General features: G+C 44.3%; 2 pseudogenes; both read right to left on the reverse strand.

Annotated features, from left to right (window-relative positions):
* Positions 1-309: 309 nt before the first annotated feature.
* LOC101823012 lies at positions 310-9,597 on the reverse strand (annotated as a pseudogene).
* Positions 1,483-1,579, reverse strand: LOC121134718 (annotated as a pseudogene).
* Positions 9,598-9,975: the final 378 nt, after the last annotated feature.

The following is a 9,975-nucleotide window of genomic DNA, read 5'->3' on the forward strand; positions in this document are numbered from 1 at the left end:
TTTTTTAGTCTTCAAATCTTTCTTATTGGAAGGCCATGCACAGCCTTCATTGGCTGTATTTGAAATTACTGTACAGTTACTTTTGTGAAAACACTGCCTGCATTTTCTAGGACAAAAAAGAAATCCCTAAAAATTGTTTCAGGGATGTAAAGAAACATGCAGTTTAAATAGGGAAAGAAGTGCACGCACCATAATTACTGCTGCACTGTGGTTGTTTCTGCATTTCCAATCTTTCTTAAATAACTCTCTTGTCTGATGATATAATATAAAAGGGAATTATGAAAAGCAGACATTTGCATACTCTTGCTTCTAAGTCTTTTGAGAATATCTTGTTGGCTTTGGATAGACAGTCGTAGGCATAGCAGCTGCAGTAGCAGGATCTGCGTATGCATGTTGGTGCATACCTTGTACATATCTGCAGCGTTGCTTCCATATTGCTGAGTGCTCTCGTAACTGTCCTGGTAAATCCTGTTGGATTATCTGTCCTAAAACTGGTCTGTATGCCAGCACATACAAAGTCACCTCCTAAGCTCCCACTGGTGTAATTTCCAGCACTGTAAACACCATTGAGTATTAGCCCCCAGGTCTCTCTTAAGCAGACTGGAGTAGTCTCTACCATCATTTTTCCTGTCTCTAAAGGTATTAAGTCCACCCTTTTGCCCTCAGAGTGTCTGTAAAGATGATCATGCTTCATGTTTTCTCTATCCCTGCAACGACATGAGCCTGTGCCTTCACCCAACTAAAGCATTTTGGGGCTAGCTGCTTGAGTAGCTTCCTGAAGCTCAGAGGTAAGATCACTTACTTGCTTTGTGTTATTAGGTGTGAAGAAGGTGTGTGCTGTGCCTGTCTTGGTGCTGTGAGCCAGTTCTTCCAATCCAATGAATACAATCCTGTGAGAAGTTAGGGTAGTCATAACCGAGGAAAATTTCATATCTTCCTCTGGAGACCACATTGGTAATTATCAGAATAGATTTTCCATGTTTGAGTTCATTCAGAACCCAGTCATGCTTCTGTTGATTCATGTCACCATGGGTACCCATGGCAGGCCACCCATCTCTTCTCATTTTTCTGGCAAGTTCATCCCATTTTCTTCTGGTTTTCAACAAAAACAAAGGTTTTATTCTCCTCACGCATGATCTCTTTCATTAGATGAATAAGTTCATCGTTTTCTATATCATGACATTCATCAACCATCTTTGTTATGGTTTACACTCAGTTCTAGTAACCAGTATTGATATGAATATAGTCTGTCAGGAAATCTTCAGAAGCTCTCTTATTTCTTTTGGCCGGGCTCCACACTGGTACCTGCCTATCAGGTCTCCTTGATCCATAGTCACCCTTATTTGGGGTTCAACGTCCATACCAAACGTTCTATCAGTTTTACCAAGGACAAGGTAGGCTGTTATTTTCAAATTGTTTTCCCCACACTCTAAAATGTCAATCAGTCTTTCAGGTGTTGCAACACAGATTTCCACACCTCTCTAAATTATGAAATGCTTCACGAGTGTTGTGTCATCCTGGAGCAGGAGTCATGCAAATCTGTATCATCCCAATTTTAGAACATGTGCTGCTGAAGCAAGAGGGCAATCTATCTTTGCCTTCTTGAAAGTAACAAACACCACTCTAATTACTTTCCATGTTCTGTCTACTAATTCTACTAAGGGCCAGTTGACATTTCTTGAGTTTTCTCTTAATTATGATGATGTTTTTTCTACTTCTTTGTAGGTCTGATTATTTTTATTGGCTAAAAGACATTATGAACTTGATGCTAAGTATTATATATTTTAGTGTTCTTATAAATATTTTGAGCTTTATTATGAGGCATTGTAAAATTATTTGGGAGATCATGGATCTACTTTTTCAGGACAGATCAGAGAAGTTTAAAGATACAGGAAAACCTTACCATATACAGTTACTGTTCTTGTACTGGCTAGCACAGCATCCCTGTTCCTTTTTTCAATTTTCCTCACTGGCCTGGCTTATTTCCCTAGCTCCCTCAGTTGGCCAGTTCTCAGCCTAACTTCTGAGTCCTTACTCAGCCTTCCACAGGGCTCGTTGCCTCTGCAGCCTCTCCACGTCCAGTATCTTCCCTGGATACCCTCACTATTGCCAAGAAAACCAGCTTCGTGTCTTTAATACTGGAAGAACACTGTGCTCCATGTGGATCCCTTTCCTTACACAGTGATCTGGAACCTTCTGCAAGTGGTGAGCTGGGGAAATGCTGTGTGTGAATTTGGGTCTGATTCATGCCTAAAAACTCATGTGTCAATTGGCGTGGTTGCCACTCTGTGGTGACACTGGCAAGTGGGGCTTAGTGGAGGTCTTGGGAGGGATGTGATTTAAACAGAGATTGAGATCCCCACTTCTTCCTCTGTTTCCTCAGATGCTATAATATGATCACCACACTCTCCCCAGTCACAATGGGCCTCCCCATGGGCCCATTCCCCTGGATCAGGAGACAATGAATTCAAACCTACAATCACAAACAGACTAAAACCTTGTTCCTTGTAAGTGGTTTTAGATACTTTGTCTCATCAATGAAAATGAGAATGGGCTGCCATGAGGATCAGGTGTTTCTTTCCCAGGGAACCCTGACTTTTGTTGCCAAGTAGCCACTGCTCATATATGTTGTTTGGTTTCTAATTGTTTTAGACAGAAGCATGAATCCAATTTTTCTCACTCCATCTTGTCTACAAGCAAATTTACAGTATTCTTTACCATTTAAAAAGTGTTTATATGTTTTACATTATTTATCTATTTACAAGTGTGTGTGTGTCACACACACACGCACACACAGAGAGAGAGAGAGAGAGAGAGAGAGAGAGAGAGAGAGAGAGATTTCTTCCTTTGGATTTAATGCTAAAAGTTGTGTGCCTTTTTTTTCTTATTCTTTTCCCATTTTCCCATCATACTTTTTTACCATGGCTACAGAGTCATCTATACTAGTTTAATTGTCTGTGATCCCTGCCTAAGTCCTCCATAGATTTTGAACAATGCTAAGCCCACATTTGGGGTCCCAGGCCAGTATTTATCATTGTTTCTGTTTTCCATCTTCCCCTCAGCCAGTCTTCTGCTGTCTGCTTGGTGGAAGGGTATGGTCTCTGGAATCAGAGATGCTATTGTGGAAGATTACTTTAACTGGGCAAAGATGTGCTACATTTGTTTATTCTGCATTTGTTTAACAATTAGAACATTACTTTAAGTGGACAAAGATGTGGTACATTTGTTTATGCTGCATTTGTTTACCAATTGAAGATGCATTGCTTTGCCTGCCTAAGGGATCTGATTGGTATAATAAAAAGTTGAACAGCCAATAGATAGGCAGTAGAGGAATGGGTGGAGCTATCAGGCAGAGAGAATAAGTAGGAGGGAGAATCTAGGCTTTAGAAGAGAGAGAGAATGAGGGGGAAAGGAAGGGAGACACCTAAGGCCAGACAGGCAAGAAGCCACCAGACAGACAGAGGAAACAGGAAGTTGGACATACAGAATGAAAAAAGGTAAAACACCCCAAGGCAAAATGCAGATGGAGAAAAACAGGGTAATTTACTTTATTTTATTTTATTTATTTATTTATTGGTTTTTATGAGACAGGGTTTCTCTGTATTGTTTTGGAGGCTGTTGGTCCAGCCCGGCCTCGAACTCACAGAGATCGGCCTGCCTCTGCCTCCCGAGTGCTGGGATTAAAGGCGTGTGCCACCACCGCCCGGCGGTAAATTACTTTATAAGAGGTAGTGGGACAAACATAAGATAAGGCCGAGCATGCGTAATTGATAGTAAGTGTCCATGTCATGATTTGGGAGCTGGTTGGTGGCTCAAAAGAAAGCCTGCTACAAGCTGCTATTCACAGTGCTACTCACTAGCAGCCTGACCTTGAGAAACTGCCTTCTCCCAGATTTCATCTGACAAGAAGAACAATCATATTACATTCCCTCTAGAGCTGTTGGGACATTGAATGAACTTTGAGAAGCTTTGCTGCCATTGCTGGTGGTAAGTTCCACAGTGTTATCCTCTATTATCACAATTATTCCTCCAATGCACAGGCTCTCTAGGTGCCTCCTAAAGTGGTTCTTCTTCCTTCTGGGCCCTCACTCTAGCCTCATGAATTTTCACCTGAGGAATTCTTTTCAGATGTATCTCAAATTTTCCCTGCAAGGAGGCCTGCCCTGCCTCTGATCACAGCAGAATCTCTGTGGCACAGGGTAATGTTTTGCTGTTGCTTTCTCCTCTGTCTCTGTCCCTGTCCCTGTCCCTGTCTCTGTCTCTGTCTCTGTCTCTGTCTCTGTCTCTGTCTCTGTCTCTGTCTCTGTCTGTAGCAGGTGCAGAGACCAGGGCTCACCACAGGTCATCAGTGAGTACTAACTAAAGAATAAATGAAAATGCACTCCTGATAACTTTTGAACGTCACAGTAACAGGGATAGAAGGACGCTCCCCAAACAAAGCAGCGCTGCTTGGATAGGGAGCAGTAGAGGTCCAAGATGCTCATGCAAAAGCATGTTAAACGTGCAGAAGACCCAGGCTCCAGGCTGCCTGTGGAGCCTCTCTGTGAGTCACTAGGTCATTTCTCCAGTTCAGCGGTAAGTGATGCTACTGGGCAAAGAGCACTGCCTGGAGATGAGAAGGAAAAAAGGAAAAAGGAAAGGAGAGGAGAGGAGAGGAGAGGAGAGGAGAGGAGAGGAGAGGAGAGGAGAGGAGAGGAGAGGAAAGGAAGGCCACCGTGAGCCAACATGAACAAGGCCTCCTAACTCCTGTCCTTGCTCTATGGCCCAGGTGCCCATCATAGACAACATTACTGCTGCACAGCTGGATTTTTAAGAATTGTCTGCCAATATTGCCATTACCCCATCCTATGTTAAACAAATCAAGGTGGATTGGTGTACAATCACTTTCAATGATGATTGTTGAAATCTGCAGGTCAGAGCTCTCAAGTTAACTTAATAGCCATTTCAGGGCAGCTCCCTGATGGTCCTGGAGAGAGTGAATGCTGGCAGATGTTCATGTCTCATTGGCAGGGCTCTTTCCTCCACGCTGAACCCTGTGCTCCTGGCATTGGCCCACCCAGAAGAGCCTTACCCAAATGCTCATATGTCCTTGTCTTCCCCTTACCCCACAGATCTCAGGCTACGGTGAATGACAGCAGCACAGTTTAGGGAAGGAAAGTGACAAGGCACCTGTCCTTTCTTGGCTAACACTTGGCATGAATTTGAGTCTATCAGTAGATTTCCACTTATTGATGAGCAGATCACAGAGCAGCCCCTGGGCATGTTTTCAAACTTAATGAAGAAAAGACAGTTCCTGACACTAGAGCACTCCATCTCACTGACGGCATCAATCAAGGGTTCTCTGAGCTCCTGGCTGCTCCAGGAGTGAAGCCATAAACATGGGAAAGGCTGGTGCCATGGTGGGAAAAGTGTGGGGACAGAAGTTTCTAGTTCATCTCAGTGTCGCTCCTTACCTTACTTCGGGCTCTGCTGAAGACAGGTGGAGATCACGGACACGAGGGGACGGTGGGCAACACTGGCTTACACTTAGTGAAGTTTTGTCATCCCGAGAGGTTACAGTGCAGCGATGGGGGAGTCTCTTTAAGAAGATCACTCTCTGTTCTATTTAGTACGCCAACCAACCAATCAGCAAGCAAAAAACCAGAATGGCTATCTGAAGCTTGTCCTGGGAGTTACTTGGTTTCATGATTTTCAAATGTATCTTCTTCCAGGATAAAATTCTTTTTTCCTTCATAGGAAAGTCACTGCCTCTATAAGAGCATAAGAACTGATAAGCCAAAAAAGAGAAATAAGGCTTGGTACCCTGAGGACAGGAAGATGTGGGAAGAAGGGATGAGTTGGCTTATAATCCCCACATGACCATGCAGGTTCTGTGAAGCTGTGGAAGCCATGGTCTAGTTCAGGGCTCTCCAGCTGAACATCAGAGAGGCACCCCACCTACCACAGTGCAGGGCTGGTTTCTAGTTCTTTCTTCTAAAGATGGGCATCCAAATTTTTCCAATTGTTTACTGACCCTGGAGAGAAGAGGTTACACTTGAGCTTCCTATTCCTCGTTGCCCAATAGGTCTGCAAGATATCCCTCTACTCCTTTCTCTGCTTCTCCAGCTACGATGTTTCTGTAACTCTGCCAGGAAGAGCAATGATTTGCTCTCATTGGCCAGAAAACTACAAATCGCCCAACTACAAACCACACAACTCAAGGCAGTCTGCTACCCTTGCCTTATCAGCACTCATCCAAAACAGCCCTCAGTGAATAAGACAACAGCATCTCACTGACTTTCTTCTTTTGTTCTGTTCTTTGATTTCAGTCATTTCTTTGTTTTCTGAGACAGAGTAGACTGTCTTTGAACTTGTCATCCTCCTGCTTCAGTCTCTAGAATACTAAGATTCCTCACACTCTAATTATGCTCAAAGTCCATGCCTAGGAGCGATCACTAGTGCTATTCTCTAAGCTCCTCACTAGAGTGCCTCTAAAATTTTGTCACTTTTTGGTGGGGGTGTGTCTAGTTTGGAGTGCTATCCTCCATTGGTCATGAGTACTTAGGGGCTGGCAGATTAGAATGCTCCTGTCCATGTCCTTATTAACCCTTGGACCCAGGCTCCTCAGTCAGTCAAGATGTTAGTTACAAATGGCAGCAAAGGGAAGTCATAGTTGCCAGAACTCCCTCTCTGGGGACTCTTCTGTCCCATCTAGCCCTGTGCTACACCAGATGGCAAATAGAATTTGGTCACTTTGTCTGCACTGGGAAGTCAGACTAGGATCCTGACAGAAAAGTTGGGAAGGGGCTGTGTACAGACTCTGTAGAGTTGCTTTGCTTTCCCACAAGGCCTGGCATGTGACAGTTTGCCTCTACCTGTTTTTCTGAACTGTTTTTAGCCTGTGATACTCTGGTCAATTGCTGGCTCCTACTTTCTCATTTTTTTCTTAGTTGTCACACCTATTGTGAATGACTTCTCTATGTGCAAAGCACCTCCCAAATCTCTGTCCAAAGCTTGAGTGCCATTCCCCAAGAATCTTGCAACAGGGTTGGGTACCTCTCTCTAATAACCTGTCATTATCACGGTGCTCCCTGGTTTACCACTCTGGTACACTGGCAAGTTTTCAGGCTGGGCGATTCCATTGTATTCCTTGCTTTTCTTATCACTCAAGCTATGATAGAGTTATCAAAGGGAATGAGTTGAACTAAGGTGTTGAAATCATTTTTCCATCTTAGAATATTAGTAGTAAATGCTTTTTTACTCATTTATGGTTTAAAAACACTGGCTAGGGTACATCTGATGTAGAGTCTAGTGAAAAATCTCTCACGGGTCATTTTCATTGGCTGCTGGAGTTCATAGTCTGTTGGAATATTGGGATCATGTAGTTGAGGATGACCTTGAGTCTTATTTGAAATGGCCAGAATGTTTTTTGGTGGGTCTCTGTGAGCTTTAAACCATTTAGTGCTTCTTTGATTGACATTGGCAACTGAAGGGGTGGCTTTATGGCACACTGTGTAAGAATGTTTCTGGAGCTTTTCTTCTGAGCTTGAGCGTTCCTGCAGAGTCCAAGCATGTTTGAGAGCCTGGAAGGACTGCATTTGCAGCTCTACACACAAATACAGCCTTGGATTCTGAGCGAGATGAGACAATGGCAGGGTGGCAGAGTAGGGGTGTTCTACGTGGCCCTGCCAGCTGCTGTCTCTTTCAGTTATTTAGTCTCCCACAGTCCTCTCTGAACTCTGCCTGAAGAAGTCCCCAGCACCCCAGTTCTAAGAATTTATGGAGAAAAATGGCGTGTTCTTTGAGTTTTGAGTAAGGCTGTGGCTTTGAAACCTATTAATTCTGGCTGTAGCGGAGGGCAAGGGGGTATGGGGTTGGTTAGAAGTGTCAACATGATCTCTGTCCACATCTCTCTTGCCATGATGACCCCTAGAGCACTGGCCAGTCATGAGTCCCCAGAACAGCTCTGGCCATCAAAGTCTTGAAGCAGTTAAACTTGCTTTCACCTTTGTTGCAGTTGCCTTAAAAGAAAATAGAGAGATCTTCGAAAGGTGGAAGGGTGGCAGGCCAGAAACGTAAAGTGTGTGCAATCACTCAGATACAAGTGGCACCACTAAAAATTGCCTTCATATATCAGCTTATGGTTTACACACTCTGGCAGAAAGGACACTAAAAGGTCAGCAGAAAGAAATGTCTATGTCAGGCCTGGAGCTGTGGCTTCAAAGGTGGCGAGAAGACACAATCTCAGAGGGTTCTAGAGGGACCTGCTAAGTGCTTGATAGGGTAGGAATCTTTTTTTACTCTTTATTGTGTTTTATTTTTAAGGAAGCTGCCTGCTAACGTCAGCAAAGAAGCTAAGGTATAGACTCAAAGTAACCTTTCGCTCCGACCCCTGGTGACAAGACGGATAGTTCCATTCATCTGTGGGTGAGCAGCAGAGGCTCCCTGCATTTTTTCTCCCTTTTGCTTGGATTCAGGATATATTTGTTTGCAGAGAGGAATGTCACGCTTGTGAAGGCGCTGCTCAGTCATGTGCCTGCGGTGGTGAAATCTGTGCAGAAGAGAAGAGACAGGAGGGAAGGGGGGTGGTGTTGGGAAAGGGCAAGCTATACTCTGGGGGCTCTGAGTGATGCCAGCTCAGATCCAGGAGCAAATCTTCAACCAAACGATAATGGAGGATGTGCCTTCCAACCAAAAGGTTCACAAAATGCACTGTGAATTAATAATGCACCCTTTTGGTAGTGATTGCCTTCTGAGATGGTCTTAGGGACAGCCGTTCACCCACTCTCCCTCTGACCTGTGAGAAGGAACCAGAAGCACTGTGGCTTTCTTGGAGTTTTGTTTAAGGCTGACTCTCCCCCTTACTTTATTAACCGTGTAACATTTTAAGGTTGTTTTTTCCTTTCTGTCTCCTCCAGCAAGTCTCTATTGATCACTGTTTACAGTTATAATCCCTTTCAAATTTATCATCCATGACTAACACCACATGTATTGATTAGCGTTGACGGATGTCCCTCTCCAGTATAGAACTGCTGTGATCTTGGCTGGTGAAATCAGTAGAGATGGAGAGAGGTAGAAACAAACATTCCCCTTTCGCCTGCATTTTTCTTCCCGTATTCTTTTGGTTCCCTTTTCTTCCTAGGCTAGATGAGTGTTTTTCTCCTGCAAATGAAGAACTGCTTTGCATATTTGAATAAACACTTTCTTTAACCCTCCCCGTACCTTTTTGAGGGAGAAAATAAAGGGCTTCTCAGTGACAACTGCAGGGGGTGGGAGGCTGCCAATAGGTGCTAGAGGAGATCAGATTTATGAGTGGCAGCCAGACATCTTAACCTACAGCCTCAAGTAGCAAGGATGTAAAGGCTAGTTATTTTAGGAACAGATTTGATGTCACTTGTGACCAAGGACAAGGTCCCTGAAATCTGGAGTATAAATGGTGACATTTGTCAATACTGGGATGTTGTGTCCCTTTTTGCTGTCTCTCTGACATGACTTCTTCCCTTGTTATAGCAGTGGCTCATGAAGCCCTTCCCCTCAGTCTTGCCCAGTCATGTTTCCGGGTCTCCCTGCCTCAGAACACTGTCCTGTCCACTCACTCTCAGTAGGCACCAAAGCCATGTGGCAAGTCTACCCAGTCGACCTGCCAGTCAAGCATTGAGCTGCTCAGGTCTGGCCCTTGCCTCCAGCCAGCCCTACATGGGAAAGCAACCTTGCCAGATGTGAGTACAGCCATGTCATCTGTGTGATGGAAATCAATCCTGTCTCACTTGCCAAGCAGGAAGGCTAAGGGAAGAGTCAATGGCTTCAGAGGGTCACCCAGGACCAAAGCTCCCCACCTTTATTCTTGGACTCCAGGGATGTCTCATTATTCTGGAGGGTTTTTCATATGGTCTGCCCCATAGGACCAGACCTAAGAATAGACGAGAGAGCTATAGAACTCACGGGACCTTAGAGGTCTTGTAGCTTAGCATACTAATTACACAGGATGGAACTTAA

This window comes from Mesocricetus auratus, unplaced genomic scaffold (genome assembly GCF_017639785.1).
Source record: "Mesocricetus auratus isolate SY011 unplaced genomic scaffold, BCM_Maur_2.0 Super-Scaffold_100029, whole genome shotgun sequence".
NCBI lineage: Eukaryota > Metazoa > Chordata > Mammalia > Rodentia > Cricetidae > Mesocricetus > Mesocricetus auratus.